Source organism: Desmodus rotundus, chromosome 10 (assembly GCF_022682495.2).
Source record: "Desmodus rotundus isolate HL8 chromosome 10, HLdesRot8A.1, whole genome shotgun sequence".
Classification (NCBI taxonomy): Eukaryota; Metazoa; Chordata; class Mammalia; order Chiroptera; family Phyllostomidae; genus Desmodus; species Desmodus rotundus.
Genome location: NC_071396.1, coordinates 4,442,823 through 4,462,592, shown reverse-complemented (window position 1 = coordinate 4,462,592; position 19,770 = coordinate 4,442,823). Strand labels below are relative to the sequence as shown.

At 38.9% G+C, this 19,770-nt stretch overlaps 1 protein-coding gene across 2 annotated transcripts in view; it reads left to right on the top strand.

The window, feature by feature from the left end:
* The first annotated feature begins 14,931 nt into the window (after positions 1 to 14,931).
* Positions 14,932 to 19,770, top strand: part of RGS21 (regulator of G protein signaling 21) — a 29,889-nt gene continuing 25,050 nt past the window's right edge. For both annotated transcript variants that reach the window (XM_045184544.2, XM_024576169.3), the window contains exon 1: positions 14,932 to 15,240. The gene's annotated coding sequence lies outside the window, so the exon portion shown is untranslated. The remainder of the gene's footprint in view (positions 15,241 to 19,770) is intronic.

Sequence of the window (19,770 nt, the reverse complement as noted above, 5' to 3'; positions counted from 1 at the left end):
CTAAAATAAGTCTTCACATCTAAATTAATAACTATATTTATATCTTTACCTATCTACCCATCTTCCCTCTATCCTGTTAGTTCTGTTTTTCTAGAGAACCTTAACTAATGCGTTTAGTACAATGAAAGTTAATTTTTCTTTGTCATGTGATGTTGAAGTCCTATATTTTTTTGATTTACTATTCCTTAGAAAATATATAGCCAAGTAACACAAAGGGAAATTGAATTTTATAACTGGGTATCTAACTACATCTTGAGAATAGAAAGTGGCATGCTGTATATAATGCATACACTTAGTTCAGATATATGGATGGTGCTGTAAGTTATTGTATGTACAGTGTCCGTACGCAGAGTACCACTGGTGCCACAGCTATTCTTCCCAGGCCAAACTGTGTGCACTCAGCAAGTTCATTAACAGGAAAGGTAAACCTGGCCCCTGTTATTTCACACTTATCCAGTAGGGAAATAATAATCTTCTTTTTTTAACTTGGAAATTATGTCTTTATTCAGTGAAATTTCTGTCTTAAAAGTTCTGTGCATGTGTAGAAAAAAGATCTCAATTTATGTAAAAGTACGTTTATTCACATATATATGAAGAGAAACATGCAAAGCAAAAGCTACCTCTGTCAAACATCAAGAACACGCCAGGGTCAGGGAGTCAGGATGGCCAAGTGGTCCATGAATATGCTAGGGTCAGCCTAACCCAATGTTCACTTCAAAACCACCACATAGGTCAAACAGATAATTTATGTTTATTCTACCAACATTTTTTTCTCCCCAAAGAAAAGCACTTTAATGTTCTTAAAGAATATTTGCAGAGAGGGCAGTTGAAACCATTTGAAGTCAACAGATTTCCTTAGCCCTGTAAAGATCTTCTCTTTCCTGAAAGATTAACATGGGAGTTCCAAGAGAAGAGGGAAAAAAGAGTGAATTTGAGCACTGCCAAAAAAGATGGAACTATTTTCCAAGAACGGAAAGAAATCCCTGAAATACCAAAGATGCGCTGAGGACAGCAGAGACTCTGTTCCAGACTCTGGCAACATCTGAGGCAGAAGACCCTCCAAGGGAGCTGCCAATTCCTACAGCTCAGAAGAGGGAGCCCAGGCAGGGAGGACTCCCGCATCAGCAAAGAGACTCAGACCCTGTGGGAGGGAAACACGGTGTGGCCAAACCAGAGGGCGGCAGGCACAGATGGGGAAACTCAGTGGTGTTTCATTTGTGACTACGATTCGACAGGCTTGCCCAGTGACCACATCCAGTTTAAGGTCCCCTGACTGCTGCCGTACTAGGTGTGGGGGTGCTGGCTGAGAAAACTTATATCTAAATGAAATGAAGTTGGCCAACAGCCCCTGTACAACACTCATCAAGACAATACTATATATCTTCACAGAATGTTCGAAAGTAAAAAAGACAATTGGAAAATACATTAAATTATTTCATCAGTTCTGATAATGCACGTGTGCTCCCATTTCGGACCCCTGGACCCAATTTAGAAGAGGCGATTTAGAAATTTATAGCTTTAGACGCCAGATAACATCCGGACACCAATGTTGTACTGAACCAGGTAAGAGCCTGAGGCAAAAGTAAAAATCGGTAATACTGACCGTGTGCTTATTTAAAATTTGACATTTTGGTCATCATCGATATCTGCAATAATTCTTATTATCAGAAGTTTGCATCAGATTGTGGTCTTGATTAGAGATGGTTTTGGTGCACCCTTAAGTTTTACACCTGCGAGCATCTGACCTGCCTCACCGTCAGCCCCGTCCTCACTACACCCACACCGTCTGATTCGCGGGACATCGATGGCAATGCCAGAGAAACCCCTGAGAAGGTGAGCAGCTCTTTTCCCATGAAAGCCTATAAAAGGAGAGGAGCATGCAGAGCTGGACCTAGTGTAATAAATTACGTATAACTTGGGACATTCACGCCTGGACTAGAGACTCACCCCAGGACAATCTCCTTCGCTCTCACACAAAGAAAGATACAAACCTAACTTCTTTTTAGAGTTCGCGTTAACATAAAAACAATCTTGAAATGTTTTGACACATTTTTAAGCTCTTCCATTATTACCCATTTAGGATTTAGAAATTCTCTCAACAATAGTTTACTGAACTACTGGTTGCAACAAATCTGAATATTCATTACTTTTATTTTAATAATTCATTAAAGTCCAATTAGCATCTGTATTTGGGAGTTTTAGTTAGATGGCATCTGTAAAGTATACCACATGGAATTTTTGGTCTTTTTTACTTCCATACTTTTTTTTTTGGTTTATGATAATGCACATATCTCATCAAACAGCAAGCCGCAGATGGGATTTGGGCATTTATACCGTTCAGTTGTACCCTCAGCAGTCCCCAGAAAACAAAGATTCAGACTGAAATAGAACATACTGAAAGTCACACAGGAAAATCATCTGGAGCATTTATGTGAAACCGTATTCTGAGTGCATTTAATCACAAACAATAATGCCATGCATTTTGTGGCACAGTATGATTCACAAAGTACACTCGCTTTTTTAATCCAAATTACCTAGAATTTGAGAAGGCAAGCCGTGTGGGTTTATTATCACCCTTTTACCTATAAGGAAATTGGCATAAAGACTCCCAAATGTCATGAGACATATTGTGTTATGTTCTCTGCAAAATGTGATTCAACATTTTTATTTAAAGTAAAATGTGACGCAATGTAAAATAATGTGATGCCAAAGTCACAGAATTAGTAAATTCAGTAGGTTCGATGTCCTAACCCAAGCAGAACAGTCTGCTATTTGGTAAACTCAAGAAAATAGAGACACGCAGTCAAAGTTTGAGAGTTGCTCCAGAAACAGCCACTCACCCCTTCCTTGGTTGTGTGCTTCATCAACACCAAATCCCACCATCAGGGAGTGCCCATGATGGATTAACAATAGAGGTACAATTACAGTGTGCAAGTAACTGCCTCTGGCTAAGGGAAAATCTTCTGTGGAAGGAGGAAAGAAAGCACTCAGTCTTCCAGGATTAGTATCAACACAGTTGAGGGAGGTGGTTTTCTGATTTCACCTTGAAATGTGAGATGGAGACCCTGAGGGGCTGAGATGGGAAGAGCAGAGACTTTCGACCACATGAAGGGGGAGAGAACAAGGAACAGGGGCAACATCACTAGGCCTGTCCAGGATGAAGTCCACACTGATCCCCAGCCCAAGTGAGGACACTGAGGAGGTTGCAAGCCAACAAATAAAAATAAAAATAAGGACATCGCCTACCAATTTTGCAACTGTGTCAAGGACTAATGAAGTTCTCATGTTCTGGACAATTAAAGCCACTAAGATCATTTTTATACTAACTTAAAATATTATATTCCTGTCTAAGGTCTTTTATGTACATCAATGCACTTACCTTCCTGACTGTTCTCAGGAAAGACAAGTTGCTACTTCTCATTTTAAAGTTTAACTATTCATCATCTGTAATGGATTCAACCTTAGCTTGGAGGACCCAGTTCTTCATAAATTACAGATTATTTTCCCCAGCCATAAAAGTTTGAAACATCACACTATCTATGCCTCTCCCCTTTTCTTGCTGGGTCTTAAACACCTTATATGCGTTTTCTTCCGATCATTTACTGTTAATTCTAGGTGTTTTGAGGTCAGAGTTCGGGGAAAATACCAATACTGACCTCAATGGACACACAGTCTAGAAGGAAAGACAGAAGAAAAATAAGTCCACTAACTTATCATTTATATTATGATACTGAAAGAAATGAAATCAAGTTCTGTTATAAAGCACAGCATTTCTCACCCCAGACAGTCCTCACGAATCCAAGATAGTATCTAATCTAGGATACATTTCACATGAGAACACACATGCTATCTCCTGTCTGAGAGAGTTCATCCTCCTCGTGGTCCAGCACAGTATACACACAGAGACACTGCTCCTCTCCATCTTCGTCATCTTCCGAGAGAGGAATGCAGTCCAGGACTGGGGGGCACAGGACAGGAGGCAAAGGCAGAGCAGAACAGTTGGTACAGGCTACTGGGCCGAACGGTCAGGGAAAGGTAGGCGGTTAAACCACAGTAGAAAAAAATCTTGAGTGTGAGAAGTAAAGCACGTTCACAGGGCCACGTCTTGGGGTGCAGGGAAGAGACCTGCAGGCTGTGACATGCCAACAGGGCACAGACTGAGAGACCAAAAATATGAAGCAGTGATATTAACCCAACCAAATCAATATTACCTGGAAATTTCTAAGAACCTATCTCTACATGGACAGGTTGTGTACATGAACATCAACCATTACACATTTCAACTGAAGTAATTAAGTTCTCCAGTGAAGTTCAAGGATAAAACTTTTGCATCTTGAAGTAGTATTTGTGTTGTTATTAATAGACATTCAACCTCCTTAAAATATGGCATCACCACGCTTTTGAAATAATGAAAATTCATCTGGCCCACTGGGCTCTGCTAGGGAGATCTACACATCTGACCCCTTGTGAATCATGGCGTGGCTTTCCCAGACAATTATGGGACATTGAGAGAAAATTCCAGAAGTGTGGAAAACTTTTTTGGGGGCACCATTAAGCATTCTGTATTATTGTCCTTATCTCGCCAATGATTCTGTATCTTTGACCTCTTAACTACCTTCTCTAATAAACCAACCATATTTTTTTCAGAATAATAAGGTAAGGTAAGGCAGGGAGCCAGCCATTTTGAACACATACAGTATACAGAAACAGGGTTAGGGGCTTTGCAAAAGTTACACACCTTTATAATTTCACTAAATCTTGCCCAGGTAGGTATACTGGTGTTTGACAGCTGAGAAAACCAAAGCTCAGCTTGCCCAAGTGCATTCACACAGGAGTCAGTGGTAGAGAGGCAGTTCCCATATAAGTTCGTGCAAGCGAAAGAAGAGCAGAATGGAGAGCTGTATGCTTGTAGACTCGAGCTCTGCTTTCAACTGTGTTTCTTGCCACGTTCCGTACATTCTGCCTGCCCAGGCTGCGAGGCAGTCCCTGCTCGGACCAGAGTGTCTCTGTGAGAGGTTGTGTTGTCTCCCTGTGTTGTTTCTCAGCAGCAGCTATGAGAACATTCTCTAGAATACGGAAAGTATTCACTCTTTCACTCTAAATTGCCAGTATTCAAGTATGTTGAAATGTATGGTATTAGTTTGGAACCGTGAGGGACCATCCAAATCTTTTGTCCTAATTCCTCATGTTTCCAATAGGAAACCTCGGCCCAGAAATGGCTGTTCTTCCCTGTCACTCAGCCGGAAGTGACACAGTGAGGATTTGGACGCATGTCCTCTAATTCCAAGTCCAGAGAATTCCCACTGCACTCGATTTTCCTATGGAAAGTGCCCCGATAAACGCAGTGATTTGAAACTGTGTTGTTTTATAGTTTCCGCCTCCCCTGTCTTCAAGAGCACGTCTTCCGTTTGGTCCCTCGACTGCTCTTGCCAGAGAGACGCTCACCAACTCAAACTTCCAAGAGCTCCAAGAAGCATCTTTTCTAAGACAGGGTCTTGACCATTAAATTACCTCCACTTTTCTTCTGACAAAATTCAAGTTTATTAAGTTTCAAGATGTTGCCCAAGGACTGTGGCTAAATATAAGAGAAAGATTTATGCTTATGAACAGTTGTTTTTCCTTTATTGTATAAGAAACCTCAAGAGAAATGTCACATAAACCTAGAGAACAAGGAAATGGAATTTTAAGATAAAGTATGAGTTTTCCTAATAATCATCCTCACTTCTATTTTTTGCTGATAATTTTTTACTCCTATTTCATGTATATATTTGGGTAGTATACATAAAGCTTGTAAATCACACGCATACATATAAACTATATATATGCATGCCTCATTCTGCCACACTTTGTGTTACTGTATTTCACAGACATTGCACTTGTTTTCTTTTGTTTCATTGCCAATTACAGGTTGGTGGCAACCCTGCATCAGGTAAGTCTATCAGTGCCATTTTTACAACCACATTTGCTTACCTCATGTCTCTGTGTCCCCTTTGGGTAATTTCAAACCTTTTCCCTCATCATTATATTTGTCATGGTGGTCTGCGATCAGTGATCTTTGATGTTACACTTGGGGAGGTATAATGCTATTACATGCTTTATAATAGGACTACATTATAGTATAAACACACCTTTATAGGCACTGGGACACCACGAAGTTCATGTGACTTGCTCTGTTGGGATATTCACTTTATTGCAGTGGTCTGGGACCAAACCCAGAATATCTCCAAGGTACGCCTGTACAAAAAAAAGAAAGAAAAAGAAGAAACACACATGATTCCCTCATAGGAAGAGCTGGCAAAGTCTCTGTTGTCTCTTCTGATGTCTTCATTATATCAGGTAGAAACAAAGCAACCCTGGATTTCATTGTGTTTCTCCTTCGATGATGCCATCAAGGAATTTCAGAACTAAACTTTATGCTTTAAATGACTTGGCTTAGCACAGGGTCTGGGCCACAATTATTTCACTTCTTCTTCAACACCAGAGTCCTGTCCTTTCCCTCACCTATTATCATAAAAATGGAAATGAGTGAATGAAGAGAGCCATCTGCATATGTTGTGAAGAGCCTCAAAAAAAATCTTTTATCTGGACTAGTAGAGCATTTTTATAAAGTGATAGAATATGTATCAGTATTACTCTGTTAACAACTATGAAAACATCATATAGCTCACTTTTCAAGTGAGTATATTTTTGGAGTAGAGCCTATAGAGTACAGAAATCCCAATTTTTCCTGAAGTGCCCATTTCTGTGTAAAACCACCCAAATCAAGAAAGATTCCCATCCTTCTAGAAGCCTCCATGACCCCTTTGAACCAGCACACCTCCTAAAGGGATTGTTTCTGTCTCCAGAGATCAGCTTTAACTGCTTTTGAATTTTATCTAAATGGAACTAAATTGCTCATATTCTTTCGTGCCCATTTCCTCTCACTCGGTGTTTGCGAAAAGAATCCTGGTCGTTGGTACGTAGCCAGAGACCACTCCTTGTGTGGCTGTAGCAAATGGAGTACTCCCCAGTGAATGCATCCTCTCTGGTGTAAGTAGACCTTTGGGTTCTTGCCAGTGTGGGGTTTTTACCAAAAACTGCTGCTACCGCCTGCCACTCAGATGCGTGTTGTTTGGTACACATGCTCACGTACATGCAATCCCCTTGGAATTACCAGGTCATATGTTTTTATATGTTCACTTTCAAAAGATACTTCAAATAATTTTCCAAGATGGGTGTTACAACCTGCACTCCCATCAGAGCCTCAGGTAATTCTGCTGCTCCGCAGCCTTGCCTACACTTGGTATTGTATTTAAAAGAAAAAAAAAAAAAAAAACTTTAGACTCTGTGGTGGGTGTATTGTGCTTTTAATTTTTACTTCTCTGAAGATGATTACTGAAGGTCATCTTCTCACGTGATTGTTAGCCACTCAGCTATCCTCTGTTATAAAGTGTGCTTACCTAACTCGTTTGCCCTTATTTCTCAATCGAGAAACCCCTTTCTCTTGATTTGTAAGAGTTCCTTATATGTTTTGCACGTACATGTTTTGTCAGATTATATATTGCAAATATTTTCTCCCCCCTCAATGAGTCTATTTGAAACACACACACACAGTCATTTTATACAAAGAACTTCTCTTCACAGCAACATAACCAGACGTAAGAAAGAGAACATGTTAGGTCCCTGGTATATATGAGGAGCTTAAAAATAAATGTGTTTTGAATTACCATTAAATGATGGAATATATTTTAGTTCTGCTCAGTGAAATCCTGATCAAAATATTAACCCCCAAAATGTGTTCACCATAGTGACTAGTTTTTCTCACAGAAAGAAAGTCATGGTTAAGACAATTTTTTAGATATCTGAGGGGGTTATGAGCTTCTCGCTGACTGAAGAAGAGAAGCATGGTTTGCCATTCTTGAAAATTCTGAAGAACTGTTAGATTTTTTTAAATTATTAATTCAGGTAAATATGTCATACACTATTATTTCTAACATCATTTTTAACTCAAAAAGGTACACTTAAGAAAAGACATTGAAGGGAGAACATGCTAAATAGCAGAAAAGGAAACAGAAGATATTATTTCTCACTGAAAGTGTTTAAGACTTTAGAACAAGACTATTTCATGTTGAAAGTGATATTCACAACCAGTTCAACAGATATAAAAAGAGGCCTACTCAATTATCATAAAACTATTCATAATTTAAAAAATAAAATTTTATTTGCAACTGCCTTGGATGGTGCTTCTGGATTTGTTTTTAAAGAACTCGCTTGAAACCTCAATAAAAATCTTTGTAGCAGATGTGACTGTGAATAAAACACTGTATATATGAGCAGTTTCTCTTGTACATTGAAAACTGCTTGGTTGGAGAAATATACGTAAATCTATATGAAAAAAGCAAGCCTTTTAAAATGTCTTTTTAATTTTGTGAATACTTCCTAGAGCTCTTAAATATTTCAAAAGTTGCAATCAATTAGGGAATCTATTAACGTTTCCTATTGTCAATTCTATCATTTCATAAATATATATTACCTCTCAAGGTGAAATGATAAAAAAGGACCATTTAAGGAATGATACATTTCTTTAAAGGCTAGCCTTTTAACAGTAGCATAAAACAAGAACATCTACCATCATTTTACTAATATGGTCAACCACTGACATCTATTGGCAAAAATAGGTAGACAAGGTTCAGTTAACATATAAATGCAGATTAAAAGTTTAATGACTCTGGCTTGAATATTAAACTTTATTTAGAAACCAGTGTTTAGCTATAGTATTGGCTGAGTCATGTAATGACGTGAATATTTAAAATATCTATCCCCATCTTTGAATCTGTCCCCATTTTCCTTGTTCGTTCAGACTTAGAGATGGAGAGCAGGATGGCAGCTAGTGGGGTGGGGGACGTTAGGGGGTGGAGGGACCGAGCAAAAAAGAAAAAGGACTCATGGACACGAACAACAGTGTGGTGATTCCTGGCGGGGAGAGGAGTGTAAGGGGACTAAAAGACAATGTAAAAAAAATACAATAAAGAATAAAAATAAAATAAAATAGCCCCAAATACTGCAGTTAGGTGTCAGAATTGGCCTAAATAATTGTTTAATTTTTTTATCATAGGATTACAGATTAAAAAGAAAGCCAATTTTTTTTTAAGTTTAAACATCTGGGTTTAGGACAAGTTTCAAGTTTGGGGAACTTTATTTTCTAATGTCAAATGGTTAGCTAAGCTCAGTAAACACATGGTATTCTTAACTCTAAAGAGAGAGTGAAGGAAAGGTATCTTCTTAAATGTTCAAGCAAATCAGATCATAGTTTCATCTCTTTTGTGAACTTTCATGGGATTTCCACCGTCTTTATTTCATTTTTTCTCTGACTTCTTCCTCTCCCACTAAGTACCACTTTGTAGACTTAACACCTCTCCCCAGTGTCTTGTGGCTCCAACACGATGTAATTTATCAAGGTGCTGGTCCACCAGCAAGCTTCCAGTTGTAACATCCTTAGTTTAAACATTCAAGTATTTTTAAAATATCTCTACATGCTATATATACTGTTTTAGGTCCTGTGATTCAAAAGTAAACAATAACAGTTTAAAAAAACCCAGTTTATCTGGAGTTTTCCATTCAAGTAATGAGAGAAAATAAACAGGAAAGTGAAGTAAATGGTACAATATGCCAAGCAGTGCCAAGTGCTGTTGCGCAGATTGAACAAGTAATACAGTGAAGGGACATGAAGATAATTAGCGAAGAGACAGACTGCTAAATGTAGTGGTCAGGGGAGGCCTCACTTGGCACTGGAGCAGGTCAGGTGAGGCAGGAAGTCATGGAGATGCCTAGAGAAGAAATGTCCAGAAAGACGGAAAAAGCAGGAGTAAAGAGGCTGAGGATGAAGTGAGCTGGGAGATGTCGGAAAGCAGCGCGTAGTCCTGGATGTGGCTAGGGTGACATGAGCACGAAGCTGTGTGATGGGAGACAGTGCCAGGGAGGGGACAGGGATAAATTCCATAGGGACATCCAGCCCCCTCTGGGACACGGCTTTAACTCTCAGTGAGATGGAGGCCATGGGAAGACTTGAGTGGAGGAGAGAGAAGATCTGAATCACATTTTAAAAGGATCCCCCAGGTTGCCAGACTAAGAATAGTGTGTAGAGTGGGGTGTTCAACCTCTTGGCATCTCTGGGCCACACTGGAAGAAGAGTTGTCTTGGACCGCACATTAAATACTTTGAGACATGTAATCACAAAAGAATCCCATCATGTTTTAAGTAGATTTACGATTTTGTGTTGGGCTGCATTCACAGCCATCCTGGGCTTCACATGGCCTGCGGGCTGCAGGCTGGACACCCCTGGCAAAGCAAGAGCAGAGGAGGCTCTTTGGACACCTTTGGCAATCAATGTGGAGTCACTGTCAGCCATGACAGATGTGTCAGGTGTTCTGTCCAGACTGAGAGAATGGGGTGTAGTGGGAAAGTCCTTAAGAGGGGAACAGAACCCCCAAATCACAAGTCTGGACACTTGGATAAGGACTGCATCTGGGCATCGACATGAGTGGAAACTCACACCTAGTGGGCTGTAAGCACTCAGAGCTCTGACCACCCAACACCGGAGCCTGGTGGTACCACGGGTCATGCTGAGAGCCCCGCCAGACTTCCATTCCACCGCATGCACTCGGTCACTGCAGCCTCCTGGCTGGAGACCAACGCCTGCCCCTCCAACCACAGACAATGCCAGTGACCCGGGTTGTCACATTGGACACTGGCTTTGCTCGCTTCTATCATGTAATCTCCCCGTTTCTGCGTGTAAGCTGCAGGTGACTCTACTGGCTTAATGGGGAGGTTTCCCCTGAGGAACCCAGCATTGTGGGAAGACACAAATGTGTGTGAGTGAGTCCTTTCAGGCATACTCCCTTGCTCGTGATAAACAGACTACAGGGGGAGGCAGGAAGCCAGCACTGAGCCACTCCGGTGACCCAGGGGAGGCAAATGGTAGCTTAAGTCAGTAGGCTGGTGGCGGAGGTGAGTGCATAAAGACAGGGTGGCAGGTAGATCTTGAAAGCAGAATCAAAAGGATTTGGTAGCTGAATGGGAGAGGGGTCAGAAGAAAGGTGTCAAAGGAAAGTCTGCCAACTAAGTCAAAAATCAGTCCCTCTGCAAATACCAGAAAAATCCCTGGTAAGACTGCCAGATTTTTCTTCATGGCCATCGTAGTTACAAATGAAAAAGTCTATTATTATCTTTCCAAGTATATATCAGACACATAACAAAACACATAATTTCAATGTATGATAACACTGTCATGGAATTGTCCCCTCTGAGCGTTTACTGAATCTGTTTTCCAAAGCCCTTTCCTCAAGTCCTAAGACATTCACTGTTGCAGCCCCAGTTCCATTTCACTGTAAGATTCCAATTGATAATACTTTTCAGAAGACACAGAATATGGTCGCCTAACTAATCAGGGCATTGATTCTATATCCAGAGTCAGATGGTGAAGGGAGCATTACCAAATGGAAACCATCTCGATTCATAGCATTTGGGATTTAGATGCTGGATTTGCTTCCAAGGCATTCTGTCGGCCAGGTCTGCATCAGTGAATGAGAGCAGGCCCGTAATCCGCAGCTCCACATGGGACAGACACCTGGGTGACCCTGTCTAATTTCCTGTGTTTCCTCCAACCCGTTTTGTGAATCTGAACGTGGCCATGAGTCCCCTCCAGCTATTACTCTCTCTATCCACCACATACACACCTTTTCGGGGAAGTTCTTTTAAAAACTCCATCCTTCAAAACACTTCCCTGAAGTTGTTAGCAAGATGATTTTTATGCAAATACCCATTTCTTTACTGTTTCTATTGTAGTTTTTCTTTTATAACATTGTTTCCTTGGACATTTATTCCAAGTTCTCTCTTTGCTCTTCTTTCCCACTGCATTCATTTTACCTTCCCGCACTTAAATTATTCAATTCTAAGTGCAGTTATCTTGGAAATATAAAATCCTTTTAAATAGAATCTATTATTTCACAGAATAAGTCAAAATGAAGATAGTCCTGTTTAAAACTGTGTGTATGTTCTTGTAAAGAGCTTTAAAATCTTCTTTTCTTGACCTTCCAATTTCAATATCCTTTGCTTCTCACTGAATTGTGAATGTGCCCTTTCCTTATGTTTAAAAATCTTTCAACCTTCACCATTCATCCTAGGAATCAGCAATACGTTATGTTTTTATAGAACCTTTCTTCCAGGGAACAGAGAGTGTTTCATATATATTACCACATTCATCCTTAAAATTTCTCTCACGACACCCACAGTCCCGGCGAAACTACGCCTCGGTGGCAGCCTCTCTCCGTGTCTTTAGTTCTTTCTTCCTTGACTGCCTTTCTTATAAACTCTGTAAATCACATGCTGCGTCTATAGAAAATAAGCATAATTCTATCACTCAGGTGACTTTTCTTTCTAACCTAGTGTTCGGGATCCACCGTCTCTATTTGAAAACCTTACCACAGCCCATCCGGGAGGCTTACACGAGTGAGCTCGTGCTACTCTCCTCTCTGGGACTCCTCCTGAACTGAAACCTCATGACTTGGTAACATGTATCTGCTTTTAACACAACCATACCACTTATCTTTAAATTATAGTTATGTCCCTTTTCAATGCATTTTATTTTTCTACAAATGATTAAATATCTTTTATTTGACTTTTATATTCATACTGAATTCATGTTTGAAAATGCTGGTCCCTTGATAGCTGTAGCTAGCATTGGCTAATGACTACCAGCCACGAAGCAGGTAAATTCTGAGATGGACTGCCTTGTTTATTCTTTACTGTAAGATTAAAAGCTCAATTCTAGATGTGGCTGGTGTGGCTCAGTGGATTGAGTGCCAGCCTGCAAGCCACAGGGTCACTGGTTCAATTCCCAGTCAGGGCACATGCCTGGGTTGAGGGCCAGGTCCCCAGTATGGGGTGTGAGAAGCAACCACACACTGATGTTTCTCTCCCTCATTTTCTCTATCCTTTCCCCTCTGTCTAAAAATAAAATAAATAAAATATTTTAAAAATTATCTTTTTAAAAAGAAAGCTCAGTTCTATTTTCTATACAGTAGGGATAGGAAAAGGAAGGATTTTTAAAGTTAAGTAACTTGTATAATGAGGTACATTAGTAATTTAACATGAACTTGGACTGAAGCACCCAAAATATGTCACTTCTTATCATTCTACACCTTCTATACACAATTATTTTCTATTGAAAGTTTAAAAAAATAACATTACTTTTTCTCAGAATTCATCAATTTTCTATAAAACACTGTATCCCAAATAGTAGGGGCTAAGTTCTGGGATCAAACTAGTTCAGAAAGTCAGTCTAAAAATCTAATTACTCGGACAAGATTACCAGTACTCAAATGTAAAAGATTTTTCAGACTTAAAATAAGCCATTATCTTTAATCAGACTTAAAATAATTGCTTTATATATATATATATGTATATATATATATATATACATATATATATGTTTATTTTTTTAATGAAATAAAACCCTTAGAGAAAGCATAAGAGGGCATGTCTCTGATATGAATGTTCTGAGACGCCCAATTTCCTGGGTTTTGCCTTTCTTCATGAAACGGCCCACAGACATTAGTAAAGACGGTCTGTCATAAACAACCTACGTCATTCCTTGCCATTGGCTTCTTCCTTGGTCTTCTTCATTCTGAGGTGTAATCAGCATTTCTGTGTGAACTGGCTTCTTCCCACGAAGCTCATTCCCCTCAGCCACGATGTGTAGCAGCCTAGGACAGAAGACCTGTCAGGAGTATAGGACCCAGAGACTGAAGGAAAACATTGATAATCTAACTGGAAGGATTGTTGGCTAAGTATTTTTTATAGGCATGTATGTATCACATTTCAAATACTGCACACAAGATTTATTTCACAACAGGGGAGGGGGGAGGGGATAATGGGGGAAGGGTTTCCAGGAACAACTATAAAGGACACATAGACAAAACCAAGGGTCAGAGTGAAAGCAAGGGAGGGAGGTGGGTTTGGCTGGTGTGGGGGGAGAGTAGTGGGGGAGGAAATGCAGACAACTGTAATTGAACAATAAAATAATATTTTAAAAAAGATTTATTTAACAGAGCAAAGTAAAATGCCAAGTAAACTACCCAACGAAGAAATATAAATCTACTTCCCCCTTCAATGAAATACTTAATTTCTACTACTTAATTTCAGGGTGTGTAAGAGTAAAGTGTTCATTATTTGAACCAGACCCCCAAAATGTCAAGAGTAAAAATATGACAGACAAATCTATTTAGATTTTTGATATCATGTGTCACAGCCCCGAAGTTAAACCCTATTTTGCAAATTCACCATTCATGCCTCTAACTCCTTCCACAGGATGGACATAAAGATAATCGCACTGCAACAGCTGAGATTTCATTGATACAAGAGAGTCACATGATCTGGGCGGATGAAGTGGTTGTTTCTTTCTTGTTCACCTCTTCCCGTATCTCTCCAATGCCAGGCTCATTCCCTTAGAAACATGCTATAGTGTGGCAATTTCCCTTCAAGTCTACTTAATGTGGTAAAGATGGTGTTTATACACTTAAAATCATTTCCTGATTCGCTGAAATTATAAAATAGTACTAGCTTTTAAGCATTTTAAATGTCCTTGATAAGCTTTGGATCCTTGACACTAAAGGCTATAAACCATGTGGATATAAAATTTCCTAGGCAAACACTTTTTACCATATGAAAGTCATGCAAATGATACTTTCAGAAGAGGAAAATCGGCTTCTTTTTTTTTCTCTCTCAAATTAAACCCTTCCTCACAGTACAATTGCAAAGTAAAAATTTGCATATTTTTGACTGAAAAATAATTTACATATCACAAGGTAAGTGACTGCACAATGTGAAGAACACTAATGGGTATAGGCACCAGGTCATTCAAAAAAGACTTGGGTAGTCAAGGTTATTGTTGAACTTGGTTTATTTTTGACAGGGCAGAAACACCACCCAAGCCCTTCAAATTAAAATGAACTAAAATCTAAAGGTCTTGAGTATGGCATGCAGTCCATGGTGGTTAGATATTAAACTTGCTCTAAAAAATAATGCAGTTATATGAAGGTTGTATAGAAAAAATATATATAATAGTGAATATGTCAACATAGAAAAGTTACCACTTGGACAAAAGATCCTCTGAAAGAAGTATAGATTCTCTCCTCTCTCCCGTCAACGAAGAAGGAATCAAGAGAGCAAGAAGGAAAGTGATTTCTCCTGCATTTCATTTGTGTGAGTATAAAGATATTAAAAGTTTGCTAAATAAATGAACTTGCTAAAGATTAAAATGATAACATTTAAAGATAAAAATGCTAAATATTAAATTGTTTTCATCAAATTCAGCAGGTTTAGAATCATAAAAAGAAAAACGTTTACTAGCTATTCGTTTGGTCACACTTGCACAAAATAATGTCTTGTTGCATAGAGTCAGCGGACTGACTCTCTTCCAAGTAGTCTTTGATTCAAATCTGTAAAGAGAGTAAATCGAGCGAAGACTATCAGGCTCCATAGAGAGGAAAAAAGTAAAGGATGCAAGACATAAGATCATAGAACCCATGGAATTTTAGAACTAGAAGGACTATAAAAAAACCTATCTTATCCTTTCCTCTGTCTTTTTAGAAAAGCAACCAGAACAAGTAATAACAAGACTTCACTCCAAGGCGTACAGCTAGTAGACGGCTGTTTACCATACTCTAAAATAACAAATTACATATAAAGAGAATGGAAGGTGTTTTACATAGCACACAAAAGCATGTTCAATATAAAATTACTCTTTCTATTTCTGTAGTTATATGTAGTTTAAATGACTTAGGCAGAACTTGAAAAGATAAAAGTGCTCTTTTTATAATGTTTAAAGTTTTAAAGATATGTTTGTTACTATTTTCACTGTTCTTCAACTATTTAAAGATAATTTAAAAAACTGCATCTTCATACCACCTAAATAAAATTATGTCTTATAAAATATTATACTTTCAAAGCAATTTATGTATTTTTTAATTTGCAATTTAGTAAGATAGTTATAGTCAGCATGACCATCCCAAACCTGAGAAGTGGTGTTACCATATTTGTCCCTTTTCTAGACTACGTATCACACTCATCCATATGTGCATACGAGAGTATTAGTGGTGTGTACCTTGCTCAAAAATGTACAATTGCTGACAGCTCTTTTCCTTTGTTCTAATAGTTATCATACTATAAAATATAAGTAAATATTTATATCTCCACCATATATCAGCCTTTGAAAGAGATCAATGCCTTACTATTTCTACACACTATCAAAATATTGCATTATCTAAAATGCATTGTCATTAAACTTAAATATGTCAAGTATGCCTTTAGATTGGTTAAGAGGACACTATATTTTTCCACTTGGTTTGAAAATATGTCAGCAGTCACGGCATCCTTGAAGTGACATCATCAATTCCTTCTGCTGATCACCTGGGAGCAGAGTGAATGTTTCGTGGACAGGAGCAGAGCAATCAGTCTCCTATGTGGTCAGATCTGGGGGACATCCTCACAGAGTTCACCCCATCAGCCTGCTTCTAAAGTCCTCTCCTTGGGGCTGGACTCTGACCCTCCCAGAACAGCAAAATTGGCGGGCACTTCTGTGCCGAGCTCCCCTCTGTGTTCCGGCCCTTCTGCAACATTTTCCTCTCCCAGGACTGGTCTGCTCGCAGAAGTGAGGGGAGAGACGCGGGGGCTCAGAGTGCTGGGGCAGCTGCTGGCGAACTGCCAGAGTTCGGATCCCAGCTGCACAGTCCTGGTAAGACCCCGCCACTCTCCATGCCTTGGTTTCCTCCTCTAAAAATGGCGGTAAAGAGGTGCCGGAGCATGTTCAGCTGCACTGGACCTGTGATCTCTGGGGGTGGGAGAATTTGACTGTAGGGAGGACAGAGTGGACAAACACAATACAGGATACACCAGCAATAGCAATTAGATGCAAAGGATACAGCAACACAGACACATCTTTTCTTCAAGGGCAATGCTGAATGAAAGACAAGAAGCAGAATAAGTACATCACAAAACATCATTTATGTACTTAAATTAAAATGTATGCATACAAGATAGCCATATGCATCTTGCAAGATTTTTGCACACCAGGCGTTTCACATTACGACGTGTGCACAGGAGGCTGAGAATCGGGAGGGCATATAGTAGAAACTTGGTAAATGCTGATTCTCAGACCATAAAATAATGTAAAGGAAAGTGTGTGTGTGTGTGTGTATGTAAGTGTGGTGGAATAAGACCTTTAGGATCTTCTGGTGAGAAAGACATTTGCAATTGAAAACAGGGCTACAACCAGTGGACTAAAAACTCCATTGGAACATGATAATTGTGATTTACTGTATTGTGCACTTAATTTCCTACTGCTAAATTAGCAGGTTCAGGGGAAAAAATGAGAATAGAAAATTGGATGAGAGGCAACAAAGCAAATTTAAAATTAGCTAATTGACTAAAAATATGGAAAAAGTCATTTTCAGCTTGCTGATTTAAAATAAATCATTTGTATGCTTTTAAATTTGGCTAGCAAAAAATATCATACAGACTAATTACAAAGGATCTACAAAGATTTTAATCTCCACGTCATTTATAAAGCCTGCAATTAGCATATTTTCAAAGAATAGACTATATAACATTATCATGAATAAAACATATTATCTATGTCTTTAATTACATGTTTATTTTAAAATTAAAGTTTATATAATGATAAAAATCCTAGTATTTAAATTCAAAGCTAAGGCTTCACATCATTAAAATATGTATGTTAAAGTTTATTAATAAAATCAAGTCACTATTCATAACAAAATTATTTTATTCTGTTAGATTTAAATCTCTGTTAAACTATTTATTCTCTTAACTATTAATTTAGAAAAAGAAAGAATAATACACCTGATTTTCCAAAAGAAATAAGGTTTTAAAGCTGTCCGTCAACTAATAAGAGCACTAATTTAATTACTTTCCTATTTTCAAGAATATAAAATGATCTCATATATAATAAGTGTTGTTATGACAAGTGCCTAATAAACTTATAATGATTTGACATTAGGGCTGGATTTTTACTGGAACTACTGGAAAGTTTTATGACTTTAGTCTTTTCTAATCCCCGGCATATTGATGAAATTCCACTCTCATAAAAAATTTCCTGATCCTTGCTATTTTCTAGTTAAAAATTTAGGCACTAATGCTAAATACATAAACAAATAAGAAAGTTATTGACACTTTACTAAAAAGAAACAAATTCTTATTAATTTTATTTTTATGTCCTGTCACTGCTTTGTTATGATTCATTTGCATATCCATGCATAACATAAGCATGCTGACAGGTTAAAGGACGCGCAGTGTGGCTGTACAACAGCAAAAGTCAAAGTGTTTCCCCCGAACCTCACCTACACGCTGACACAATAACAAGAGCCTGATTTGAGGATAATGATATACTTTCTAATACGTGTTTTGCATTTTCAATACCTGAACAAATCCTTCATTTTAGTAGCATATGATATCACCTTAGATTGAAAAATTTGACTCTAAACACCAACCAAAACACAAAATCACAGCCCCACACCGTTCCCCCACAAATACAGTTTATAGCAAGTAAATCTTTTGGAATGCCTTATTTTTGAAAAGGAATTTAATGTAGATTTTTTATAATGTCCCTGTAGCCACACAATATGTTCCCAGGAAATTAAAGTGGAACAGCTAATCCAATATCCTGCCCCTTGCAGGGGACTCCAGCTGATGCTGTTAGGGAACTGAAGAACCACACAGAGCGGCCCCTCAGGTTCCTATGGAGATGACTTAGCCAAAACCTGATATTCCCCCCATTTGGAACCTGAGGGCATTCATTTGAATGTAAAAACGTGACATTCAAATACCTCAGGTCAATCATAAATTCTGTATAAGCTAAAGAAAAATTCTGTATCAGCTATCAGGGCAAGACAGCAATCAAACCAGTCACCTCAAACCTCAGAGTATCTCTCCTCACCCCTAAACCGACACCCCTTCAAATGTCATACACAGAAACTCTTGAGAAGAAATTTGTGTATGTGCAGTTCTGGTTAATGGTATATGTGCTTTTACTCCCCCGCCAAAGGTTTTCCCATTCTGGGTTTGGAATCATAGTGATTCGATCATTATCTATGCAATCAATAGGTATTGCTCTCAAAAAGACTTGAAATTAGAATGCGTGCAAGGATTCATTTGCTCCTGTATTCATTCCTCCCTCATGTTGCATCTCCTAATGCATGTGATCCCAGGGTGCACCCTGGTCTCTGAGGGTCTCCCAGCCATACCCCCCCAGCCCAGAACCCCACCCGAGAGCCCCGACTCACACAACCCCACACACTCGCTCCGGGTTTCACTACCCTTGCCCTACTGGTCAGCTCTTCTACTCCTTGTCTCTCTCAGCTTTCCAGAGGACAAAGAGTGACTGGCTAGTTAATCTGATAAGTTGTCTTAAAAAAAGTTTTCAATAAATGCAATTAATTTTCTCTATCAAAACGTGTTGTCTAAATGCACTGTGGCATTCTGGCTTGGATCCTCAGACAGAGAAAGGCAATCAGTAGGGAACCAGATGAAATCTGAATAACTTCTGGAGTTTAGTTAACAATGGTAGACCCATCCTGGTTTCTCAGTTTCAATAAACACACCAGGATAATGTAATATATTAAGGCAGGGCGGGCAGAATGGACTATGAAATCTTTGCAAATTCTCTGTAAGACGATAGCCCAAAACAGTTTATTTAAAAAGCAGGTGTTGCATTTT